The sequence below is a fragment of the Chlorocebus sabaeus genome, chromosome 9 (genome assembly GCF_047675955.1).
Source record: "Chlorocebus sabaeus isolate Y175 chromosome 9, mChlSab1.0.hap1, whole genome shotgun sequence".
Taxonomy (NCBI): Eukaryota; Metazoa; Chordata; class Mammalia; order Primates; family Cercopithecidae; genus Chlorocebus; species Chlorocebus sabaeus.
The window spans coordinates 51,173,298-51,185,477 of NC_132912.1; the positions used below are offsets into that span (position 1 = coordinate 51,173,298).

Below are 12,180 nucleotides of genomic sequence, written 5' to 3' on the forward strand. Positions count from 1 at the left end.
TGGTTAACCTATCACAAAAACAATTGGGATTGCCCTAATAATATCTCTTAGGCTCCTTTCCCTTTCCCTTCTTTTCCTTTTCCTTTTCCTTCCTTCCTTTTTCTTTTTCTTTTTCTTTTTGATGGAGTCTGGCTCTGTCTCCCAGACTGGAGTGCAGTGGCACAATCTTGGCTCACTGCAACCTCCTCCTCCTGGGTTCAAGCGATTCTCCTGTCTCAGCCTCCCGAGTAGCTGTGATTACAGGCACCAGCCATCACACCCAGCTAATTTTTGTATTTTTAGTAGAGATGGGGTTTCGCCATGTTGGCCAGGCTGGACTCGAACTCCTGACCCCAGATCATCCGCCTGCCTTGGCCTCCCAAAGTGTTGGGATTACAGGCATGAGCCACCACGCCTGGCCTTCTTTTTTAATTTCTTAAAACCCTCATTGAAAAATCCATTCCAGAAACCTGTCAGAGACAGATGAAAAGTCCACTAACCTATAGCTTTTAGAACTTATTTGTCTCTCTCTCTTTTTTTTTTTTTTTTTTTTTTAGCAAAACACTTGCATGCCTCTAGCCATGTGACTCCTTTTCCATTTTCCAGGTTTCTTGCTTTTCCTTAACTGGAGTTTTTTTTCTAACCTGTGAATGGTCATCACTTAAGAAAGGTGAAGGGGTTCTTCTCTGAGGAGGGAAGGGATGGGAATGTGGTGAGGGAGCCCACTGGCTGCAGAAGGTCATTACTGGAAACACTCACCTGTGGGGATGTTGAATAGAGTAAACCTGTGGTTATTACTGGGGTGCTACAGCCATACTGCCATGAACACTGATTAAAATCTCTCAGTTTGGGGGTTGAAATTGTTTATCCATATTACAGTGGAGTCAAGTCTGTGATCACAACACCAGTCCATATCACTGGGACTGTGAGTTACTTCTTTGAGTAGGAAAGAAAGGGGTGTAGGCACAGGAGTGCTGGGGGATTGCCTATAACCTGGAGCCTGTGGCATTCATGCTGCACCCCTAAGATGGTTGCCCCTTATGAAGTCAGCCCGTGAGCCGCGTGCTTGCAAAATGCTTTATGAATATCATGCAAAATAAAAAATCAGAAGGAAAAAAACCAAGATCAGTCCAAATAAGCAGCCCACCCTAATATCTGCAGTGGTCGCTGCTTTGCTTTGCTATATGTTTCATTTTACCCAAAATCTGGGTATGTCCTCGAGTATTCATGCATGGTAATAAAAAAATAAGTACAAATTGTTTGAAAAAATATACATGAATAAATGAACTCCTGGAGGGACTTCTGAAAGTGTTTGGCTAAGACGTACACACTGTGTTAATTTTGAGCAGGGCATAAGCTGCTTTTATGTTTTGTTGTGCAAATTGTTAAAATATGGTATAGAATTGGGGATTTTGAAGCATTGGGAAGTATTAAATTGGGGTTTATCTGCAAACCAGGTATGTGGAAGATCTGAGGGTGGTGCTCCTGGGTGCACCAAGGGTTGTTGGTGTCATCATGGGGCACAAAATCATACAACAGAAATGAAGAATGAAAGGGACAGAATCTCTGGAGAACAGTGGAGCCATGCCTGGCTTTTTCACAGAATCTCATGCCAGATGAACTTGCTGATGTCGTTTTTATTACCCAACAGTAAAAGGAAAGGCAAAGAAAAAGATGCAGTTTCTTCAATTGCCTGTGCCATGTGACGATTTCACTGGGTGAGAAATCCAGCTTAGAGAGAAAATGGATTCAGAAGTCCTAAGTGACACATGGCATCGGAAACCCCTGAAAAGGTTTCTAGTGGAAATCATGAGGGTCAATGTTAGGTTTGATTTCCTTTGATTGTTTTATCAATGACATTGAAAAAGAAGTCCACATCACCCTAATGAACTTTATAGAAAATGCAAAATTGGAAAATGTTCTCAACGTCAGCGAGAAATAACACATAATAAAAATGATTCCAGAGCGGTAAGAAATATAGGCAGGAAATAACAAAATGAAATTCAATTTGAAAAATGTCACAGCAATACATGTGGGGAAAACAAATCTCAAGCATTGCTGGATAGGCACAGGCTGGGGGGCAAGGTGGGGGCGGGGCTGCAGGGAGGCTCTCTCTGTGAAAGGATTCGTAGTAGTAACAGCAGCAAATCAGCCGTGCATTTGCAACATGAGACTGCATCTCAACAGCTGGAGTCGTTTCCATCCACGTACAAATCGACCTGGAGCCCCTGAGAAGGAGGCAATTGTGTCGTAGGTACTACACTCGTGAGACCCTACACAGTCAGCTTTGGGAAGCTCATTTCCAGACAGATAGATTTAAGCGAGAGAAGAGAAGCAAATGTGATGAGGAAGTGAGCAACCCCCTTCAGAGACAGCATCCATTCTATCGAGGAAGCTTTGCTCGGCTTAGTGAAGAAATACCATCGGAAAATAGTATTGATGATGTCCAGCAGCGCTAGGTGGATTCATTTATCCCTTCACTCAGTGTGCGTGTTATCAAACACCTACTGCGTGCCAGGCTGTTGGAATAATGGAGATCCAGAAACACATGGGTGGATCCATCTATAGGGGTGGCAGACACACAAACACATGGGGTTTTGCAGTGTGAGTGCAGGGGACAGGGCACTGTGGGAACACACTGGAGGGTCCCTGAAGAGTTGAGGGAGAGGGCAATGTTAGAGATGACCTTGGTGGTTTATGTGGCGGCGGCGGCTTTGGGGACTCTGCATTAGGCCTGGAAGCTTACAAAGCATTCCAAGCCTCTTGAATGTTGGCTCCCTGGTGCATGAATCTGGGGGGAATCAGATTAGAGGAGAAGGAGGAAGTGGGGTCTTTTGTGGTTGCATGAGCTTGAAATGATGGAGGACTAACTCTGGCAGTAGGAATGGGGAGACATTGAGAGGTCAGATGTGAAGTCTTTACTGACTGACTGGATGTGAATGATGGAGCGAGCTTTGGGATGACACCGAGGGGTCTAACTCAGTAAATATGTGTAGCAGCTTTCTTATTTATTTATTTATTTATTATTTATTTTTATTTTTTATTTTTTTTTGAGACGGAGTCTCGCTCTGTCGCCCAGGCTGGAGTGCGGTGGCCGGATCTCAGCTCACTGCAAGCTCTGCCTCCCGGGTTCACGCCATTCTCCTGCCTCAGCCTCCCGAGTAGCTGGGACTACAGGCGCCCGCCACCTTGCCCGGCTAGTTTTTTTTGTATTTTTTAGTAGAGACGGGGTTTCACTGTGTTAGCCAGGATGGTCTCAATCTCCTGACCTCGTGATCCGCCCATCTCGGCCTCCCAAAGTGCTGGGATTACAGGCTTGAGCCACCATGCCCGGCCCTAGCAGCTTTCACTCATTCATCACCAGCAGGCCAGATGCAGGTGTAGCTTCACTGCAGGTGAAATGTGATGAAGTGGAGTGCATAATAATGCCCTGCCCAGCCCCAAGGCTGGTGAGGAAGAACAAGGCCTGAGGGCTGTGTGCCCAGCACTGTGGGGGCATGTAAGGCTGAAGGAGGTGGCACAAGGAAAATGGGATGAGAATTGAGGGAGCATGAGCAGGGGGTTGGGGTGATTTCAACAGGAAGGTGCACTGCTCAGCCATGTCTCCTTCTCTCCAAGGTGTGGCTTATTTACATTGAAAGTGTCCAGGGCATACTGAATTGGAACTTGTTTCATACCTGGCAGGCATCATAGCCTAGTGTTGGGATTCCCAAATGCTCTTGTTTCTCTATGCCCTTAGGCCAGAGAACAAAACAAAAACAAGAACCCATGCAAACAAACAAAGACCAGTTAACAGTTTTGCTGAAGTAGTTGAGTCACAATTTTAGGTAAGTATTGATATGCAGACAGCTTGTTCTTGTCCTCTTTAGGGTAAACTCCAAGGACACTTTTGAAATGAGGTGATGATTTCTTATTTTAGGGGGCCAAAATGTCTCATATAAGTAAAAAATAATATATAGCTAGTTATGGTAAATATCTTTTCAAATAATGATACTTCCTGAAGAAAAGCACTTTGCTTTGCTCTGTGTTGCACAGGCTGTGTCCGCCCATGTCCGCCCTGCACGCTCAGTGCTGCCGGGCCATGTGCTGAGTCTCAGGCCTGCCCTTGATAACTTCAGCTGCTGTCTTCTTGTTTCTGGCAGGTCTAGGGCCTGATTGCCCCTCTACTCACCCTTGACCCTTTGTCACCAAGTCTAAGACGTTGCGATTTGTTTTCTGTCCTTTTTTTTTTTTAACCTTCCTTTACTCCCCAAACTTTGGGAGTCTCTCGACCTTTGTCCCTCCTCCATTGTGCTTGACATCCCATCACCTCTAGACGTTTCTCCCTTGGGGACAGATCTGGCTTGGTCCCTCTGGAAGCACAGATTCTGTAGACTTGCTTAGCAGGAGGAGGCCCCTGGTGGGCATGGGGCAGGGCGAACCCTTAAGCTTGCTTCCTTCTTCAGGTGCTACCTGGAGAGATTCCAAGATGAACCATAAGTGTCCAAGGGGCTCCTGGTGAAAGATGGGCCCCAGCTGTAGCCCCGAGTGCCACGTGTCCTAAGGTTCCTGTGGAAAACGTTGAGACAGGTTTGCAGGGCCATAGCCTGAGTACACTTCATGGGCCTTCACCCCAGGGCGTGTGTGCTGCTGTTGTTCACAGGAGTGATGTAGTCATTCGTTTGAGGCTCCTGCTCTTAGGGAGGCCATAGCTTTGATCCCCACGACCTCAAAAAACATGATCTTTAGCCGGGCACTGTGGCTCATACCTGTAATCCCAGCACTTTGAGAGGCTGAGGCAGGTGGATCATGAGGTCAGGAGTTCAAGACCAGCCTGGCTAACACGGTGAAACCCTGTCTCTACTAAAAATATAACTATTAGCCGGGCATGGTGGCAGGTGCCTGTAATCCCAGCTACTCAGGAGGCTGAGGCAGGAGAATCACTTGGACCTGGGAGGCGGAGGTTGCAGTGAGCCGAGATGGTGCCATTGCACTCCAGCCTGGGCAACAAGAGCAAAACTCCATCTCAACACACATACACACACACACACACACACACACACACACACACACACAGACACACGGTCTTCAATGGCTTTTCAACCCAATCCTACAACCCACAGATTCAGAAGCACTCTTAACATTCTGAGCCAAAATAAATCTTCCTGCTTTTAGATCGAGTGGTCTTTATCAGCAGTGAAAATGCTAATAATAGAAGCAGTTTGCAAGAGATATCTCCTGCAGTTTAATTGTAATTCACTCTAAACCCAAATAGTGTATTTTAACAAGCCAAATTGTTATTTCACTTAAGATTATGTAAGTAAGGTTTAAATATGGAGAGTGGACAAAGCAAATGGAAAAAACTCTGCCACCCTAAAAGTATCTGGGGGCAAAGATGAAATTATAATATGATTTCTCATCTGACTGTTTAACCCCAAAATGTGAGAGGAAATTTAATGATTAGATCTGAAGTTACTACCACAGGGAACTGATACTTCAAGTTTTAGTGGAAGAAATTAACGAAATAATTCCTTTTTCTCTGGAGACACGGAACAGATAATTAGGAATGAGATTTACTAAACATTTAGGGCTTCTGCTTAATTAAGCAAGCACACATCATGGTGTTTAAAGTGTCAACAGGTCCAGACACTCAAAGGGATCAAATTGACAACTAGAGTGTAATTTAAACACCACTTTAAACAATTCTTCATCATACCTACCCTCATTCCAACTGCCATCATCTTGGAAGAGTCTAGATGAAACATTTAATCTCACAAACATGCAGGAAGCCCCAGTTTATGAGCCTGTCATCACTGTGCCTTGCCCAAAGAGAGGTACAGATGGAGATGTTTGATGCCTGCCCTCCTGGGGCCCCAGACTCAAAATGTATGGGAGAAGTCATGGTATAGATATGGTTATAGATTTAATAAACATTATGGAGGTAGCAAGCAGGAAGAGTGTGAAAGGGCCAGATGAGGGGGTGAGGCTGACATAGGAGTAAGGGAGATGAGGACATATTGCTGGGCCATAGGAGAAGGTCACATGGAGGATGTGGGACTTCGCTTGGGGCACAGGAGAGCTTCAGCAGACAGGCGTGGCTGTGCTGTTTCAGTAGAGAGGACAGCCTGCTCAAAAGTGTTGCAAGAGGCCAGAGAGGCATGCAAAAGTAACTCAATGAACTTAGATATGTTTGCAGTTGGTGGGGGACAGGGGTTGGCAGCAACAAGAGGAATGGTTAGAAGGATGGACCCGGTCAGGGAACTTGGTACCAGGGACCCTGCCAGAGTCTTCTGAAGTGCACCCTCACATGTTACGTGGTGCATGTACACAGAAGGGGCCCAATGATGGCTTTTTAGACGGAGGAGTGAATGAGCGATCCAAACTCTGGTACCAATGAAAATGGCAACTAGGAATGGAAAGTAGTAGCAAGTGCATATGTAGCCCTATCCTGGACTTGTGTGTGTAGAGGACCAGTGACCAAGCCCTAGGTTTCAGTATTTCCTAGCTTCTCACTGGGGACATAAAGATGGCCTTTGTGCTCTGTAGCTCCTTCACTTTCAGGATGTGGACTTCTTTTCCAACCACCTTCCCATGGGAAGTCTATTTGATTTTTTTGTTTGTTTGTTTGCCCTTTTGCTTGGTTTGCTGGAATTTGTCTTGGACTGAATGCGTTAGGAAAGGGCGGCATCCACTAGACAAAGCTGGAGCTTCATTGTTTCTCATCAGCTGCTGCCTGTAGGTCACTCAGAGGTCCTACTGACATATATGGCTTTATTCGAGCCCCAGGGGAGACTGCCTTTGACCTCAATCTTGGAGAGGTAAGGGAGAAAGGAAGCAATAGGCCAGCGCCTGAGAGCGGGAACAGAGAAGGTCTCTGTGTCTCTCTGGGGCTGCAGTTGCACGCCCCCTGCCCCCCAACCCCCTAGAATGTTGCTCCAGTTATAAACAGTAAGGACACAGCTACATTTTAAGAGCTGTTTCCTTGGGAACCATCCCATCTATCGTTGAATAAGAAAGGAGTATGAACTGAATACATTGCATTTGAATTTGGGACAAAGGTGTTGGCTCATCTTTGTTTTACTTAAGAATCTTTTCTTCTGCATACTTCACATCACCATCCTCTTCCAGCCCCTTTACATTTTCCTGTCCTATCAACCTGTGTAAAATGCTGCCTGAGGGAACTGGGGTGGGGTGGTGCTTGCTCTCTCCTGGTGCAAATTAGCAAGGCCTACTTGCCTGGGATCAGGCTCCTAAACTTCTGCCACTTCCTTTCAACTTGAGGGAACTTAATAATCATCTTCTGTTTAAGAAGAATCACCTTCTGGTTAGGAATCATCTTCGGACTTTCTGCTTCCATCCTGTAGGAAACTAAACTCCCAGAGCCCATAAAATAAATCATGACAGACACAAAGCCTGCAGCTCCAAGGCCAGAACTTTATGGAGAAGTTAACCTCTGCAGCCAGGTGTGCTGGTGCAGCCCCACTGCTTCTGAGGCTCCAGGGGAAGGACTGTTGCTGGACAGCGTAGGACCCCCTGACCCTGGCCCCTCTCCTAGCCTTCCGGAAAGTAACGATGTCATAGTCCTGGTAAGGTGGCCTTACCCCGCTACATAACATTCTTTTCATTCATTCATTAAGAGTAACTATGACTTGAACTATGGGCCAAGGAGGATTCTAGAAAGTGAAGAAAACAGACACAGATAATGAACAAGGTAGAATAAGGCATGCTCTGGTGCACAGTGATGGATTTTAAAGCCACACATTCCATAGAGGAAGGGTGTGAAACAGATCACCACTGGAGGAAAGCTTCAATTCAAATTGTCTCCAGTTTCCAAGACAGGCAGGTGACACCTTGGGAAGACACATCCATCCTTACACATGTTCTGTTCTTTTCAAAATCATTGTTTCTTGAAAGCTCTGTTCTGCACATCATTTTCCACATTGAGACATGCTATTTAAAGGTGCTCTTTCAGGGTCCTTTTGAAATGGGAAAAGTTCCCTTATCCCCTAGCAGTGCATGAGATGGGGTGTGGCTGGCTTCTTGGGTGCCCCACTGCTCAAACTCTTAGGGGACCATACAGATGGGCAGGAGCTGTGGGGCTCCGACCCCACTGGCAGGGTCCAGGGGTGAATGTTTATAGCTCCTGAAGCCCTAGTAGGCATGTGTTATGGTGCGCTCTCTTACTTTCCCGACTATAGGTGGCTTGTAGCTCAATTAGACCCTCCACCTTGTGTCAAGGACAGAGGGCTTTCTGTATCCCAGGTTCTTGCCTTGGTGTACTGGAAGAATCAGATCACATGTGAGCTTGGAGAGTAAGTGCAGTTTTATTGAGTGCAAGTAGCTCCCAGCTGATGGGGAGGTAGAAGGGAGACGTTTTTCCCCTGGAGTTGGGCTGCTCTGTGACCCCAGCTCTCTTCTGACTGCCTCGGCCAAACTCTGCCTGGTGCCTCGTCCCACTGGTTGATGACCTGCCTGCATGCGATGCCTGTCTGTGTGCTCTTCTGCCGGTATGCTCTGCTTCATGTTCTCTGGACTACCAAGCTGCTTGCGTCTTCTTCCGGTGATGTGCTCCTCTTGATGTCTGACCGCATCTGTCTCTGCCTTGCTAGGGTCTCAGGTTTTATAGGCCCAGGATTGGGGCGTGGCAGGGCAGAGTGGTCTTGGGAAATGTAACATTTGGACAGGAAATGCCTGTCCGCACCTAGGTCCGTAGGGGTGCAGCCCTAGCCAGGGACCACGCCCTCCTCTACCCAGCATGCTCCTTCCCCCTTTCCATGTTATTCAAAGGGACTACACTCTTCCTTTCCCAGCACTCCGGTATCACTTAGTAGATAACACTTCTGTGGCAGGGTCACTCCTTATCCTTATTACTCTTGTTTTCCCTGGATTAAATAGAAGAGACATTGGTTTAGTTTAGAGTTCTAGACCCTCTCCTGGATTGGACAGGACACTGAGGCCCAGGGCCTGGTTTCTCAGAGCAGGAATCTCCTCTCCCACATCTCCTTGTACTCACTTCCCATCTTTCTTCTAGGAGTGCACATGACAGAGACTCTCCAAGTAGGGTCCTCTGGCCTGGAGCCTCAGAATTTCCTGAGAGGTGAACTCCCTCGTCAGGCAGAGTCCCAAACCCTCCCAGAAACTCAGGGGCAATGCCTGGGAGTCTTCATTTTAACAAGAGCCCAGTTGATTCTTCTGCTCAGTAAAGTTTAAAACTATGGCTTTAGGGCACTAATGAAGGCAGCACCTGCTAAGATCAAGATCTGTAGAGTCAGGGAGAAGGCTTCAGCTAGCCTGGCCAGTGTGGGCACGGAAAGGGAAGGCACATTTCCTGAGCCCAGCTGCCCGCCTTCCCGGTACCCTGGCTCCTGCTCCCTGCTGCCTCCTTCTTCCCCTTGGCCCGCCAGGGACCCACCACTTTCCTCTCAATCGAATCCTGCATTCTGGAAGGCTTTCCGTCTCAGAAATGTGCACCCGACTTTGGATATAGCCTACAGTTGCAATTTAAGCTTTGTTAATTGTAAGATTCTTTGTTAAGGGAATTAGAGGCACCAGTGGGAGAGAATTTCAGGAGAAATGGAGCCTTCCCAGGACCTCTTGGAATTTTTGACCATCGCTTTCGTGGATGAGTGAGGTCAGTCTAGACAAAGCATGTCAGCATCCTCAGTGAATGGAGGACCCCAAAAGAACCAGAGGCCCCTTGGCACCCAGAGGGCATTGTCACACGGTCTTGATGTGAACTCACCTGTGAAACATGCCCTCCCCAGGGAAGTTGGCAGGGTGTTCTTTCCAAGGCAGGAATTAGGACTCTCGGTTTTCACACCTCTCTGAGTGATGGTTTCCCCCCAGGTCCCATCAAAGGGGACTTGACTGAGGCTCTTTCTTTCCAGTCTGGTTCCTCTAGACATGTGACTGATAGAATTGGTTTGTCTCAGTACCTCTGGGCTACATTCTTCCAGACTGTTTGATCCTGTGGCCACTATCTTCAACAGAGGGGCAGTGACATGATGGATTTCATAACTTGTCCCTTGTTAGATTTCATCCTATTCTGCACTCCTGGGGAGGCCCTTGAGTGGCCCGTAGCTCTGTCATCAGGGCCACTGCCTCCCTGGAAACTCTCATGGACTCTGCCCATTGGGTGCTAGAGTCCCAAGGCAATGACAAAGCAGTCAGTAGGTTAGCTGACAATTTAGCTTCTGAGCACGCATCACACCTCCCTCCACTGTGAGACCTGAACCATCAGACAGACATAAAAACCCACTTTAGCTCCAATACAGCTGGACTGAGATAGGTGGCTTGGCACTGAGGGGTTCCTTCTGCTTCCCTGGACAGTTTTCCTGCCTGTTCCCCTCTCCCCACCCCCTACCCCAGCATGGGGACTAGAGGCCTGCACACTGTGGTCCTTGCACTGCCCCCATCATGGTCTTCCTGGACACAGGACGGATGGGAGAGGAGTGTGCGCAGGAGTGGTCATAGGCAGGGTTCTGTGAAAGGCAGGGCTGGTGTCACTCCCAGCAACTGGGGTGATGCGACTGTCCCAAGGGGCCCCACATCATTTGCCCCCATGCCAGCTATTTGCTGGGAGACCAGTCTCAGAGCACAGGGTGGGACAGAGGCTACTTGGAAGAAGTTCTTTACCATGTTTCTCTCACCCAGAGAGGAACTGTGGTCAGAAGCTCCTGAATCAGGAGCTTTTCCTTTCCCACCGGGGGTGAGGGAGGTGGTGAATGCAGACGAGAGGGCAGAGAGAGGCAGCATCATTCCAGTCCTGCTCCTTCCCAGGAAGGGATGGAAGTTCCATTTTTCCTCCCCATCATGAAAACCTGAGCACAGAGCAGCAGAGGACCCTGTAGGACCACTGGCTCGTTCACCAGCTGACTGTCATGCGCTTGCTTTCCTCTTTGGGGGATTAGGCTGGGCACTCCTTTAACCACAAGCAACTGTCAGGAGGGCAGGACCTCCATTCCTCTGAGCTGGTATGTAGGAAGAGTCAGCAAATTGGTACAAGAGGCTGTTGTCATCTTCTTTCCAATTGTCTGGGAGTCCAGCTGGATCCCAAGGTGAGCCCCGTACGGCAGAATGGGATAGATTGATTGACTCTTGCTTAAGGCTCCAGCCTTCTGATTGCTGAACTCATTGGAAACTGTTACAAAAATGCTGTTCCATCAAGAGATTTGCATTTTTACTTCCACAAGCCTTTGAGCAACATTAGTAATCTATGGTTGGAACATTTGCCACTTGTTCCTTAGTCTTGCAAATTTTTTTCTCAAAGCATTCCATCCTCTTCAAGCCCGTCTACCCTACTGGGGCCTCTTCCACTCTGCACCTGAAGGTTGACCAAGGTGAATTTATATTAGCTGCTCACAGCTGTGCTGAGGAGGGCAGCGTGTGTGTGGAGTCAGGAGACCTGCTGATTGTCCACTGCACAGCCCTTGCTGTTGGCCTGGCTGCATCTCACAGCTTTGTTTCCTTATAGTCTGTGGACTCAGACCCCTGGTTTGACAATGTATCAAATTCACTTTGAGATAGCATAGGATTAGCAGCTGCAACAAGATACTTATGGGAGAACCTTGGGAAAATTCCCGAAGCTCTGGCAGGGTCCGTGTAAAAATTTTTCTTTCTTGTAGGAACAAGTAAGATTAGGACTGGTGCTGCTAATCATCAGATGCCAAAATTGCTGCACGGTCCTGTGAAAATATCTGCACTGCCGGGGAATGAGGAGCATCCAGTGATTCCCTGCATAGGGTTAGTTTAGAATCCCAGTTTGTTAGCTGTTTCAACACATGTGTCCATAAATAGATTAGGGAGAGCTTGTTGCTTTCTATCCTAAATAAGGGAAAGGGAACTGTAATTGGATTAAATCAAGAACCCACAATTTCTGACCCTGAAAGGTACATAAAAAATGACCCGAAGGCACCTGTTGGTTAGAATGGCAGCAGCTCATTCAAGCTGTAGAGATTTAGACGCAAGAACAGGGAACACTTTCTTGTTGGTCATTTGGACAATTGAAGAGTCACCCCCTGAGGCAAAGGACTGACAACAAAGGACCATTCTGAGGTTGGGGGGAGGGGTGGAGGTTAGAGCAGTGAATAAAACAGGTGAAAGTCCTTGTACTTAGACAGCTAGTGTCCTTGTGGATATGGGCTCACTAGGTCTCAGGCACTGTTCTTAGCACTTCACACACATGAACCCCTTTATCCCCTGCATCTACTCTGACATGGGCAT

The 12,180-nt window shown here is 47.5% G+C and overlaps 1 protein-coding gene across 2 annotated transcripts in view; it reads left to right on the forward strand.

The window, feature by feature from the left end:
* Window positions 1–12,180, forward strand: part of VSTM4 (V-set and transmembrane domain containing 4) — a 142,027-nt gene that overhangs the window by 15,355 nt on the left and 114,492 nt on the right. The gene's annotated exons all lie outside the window — the stretch shown is intronic.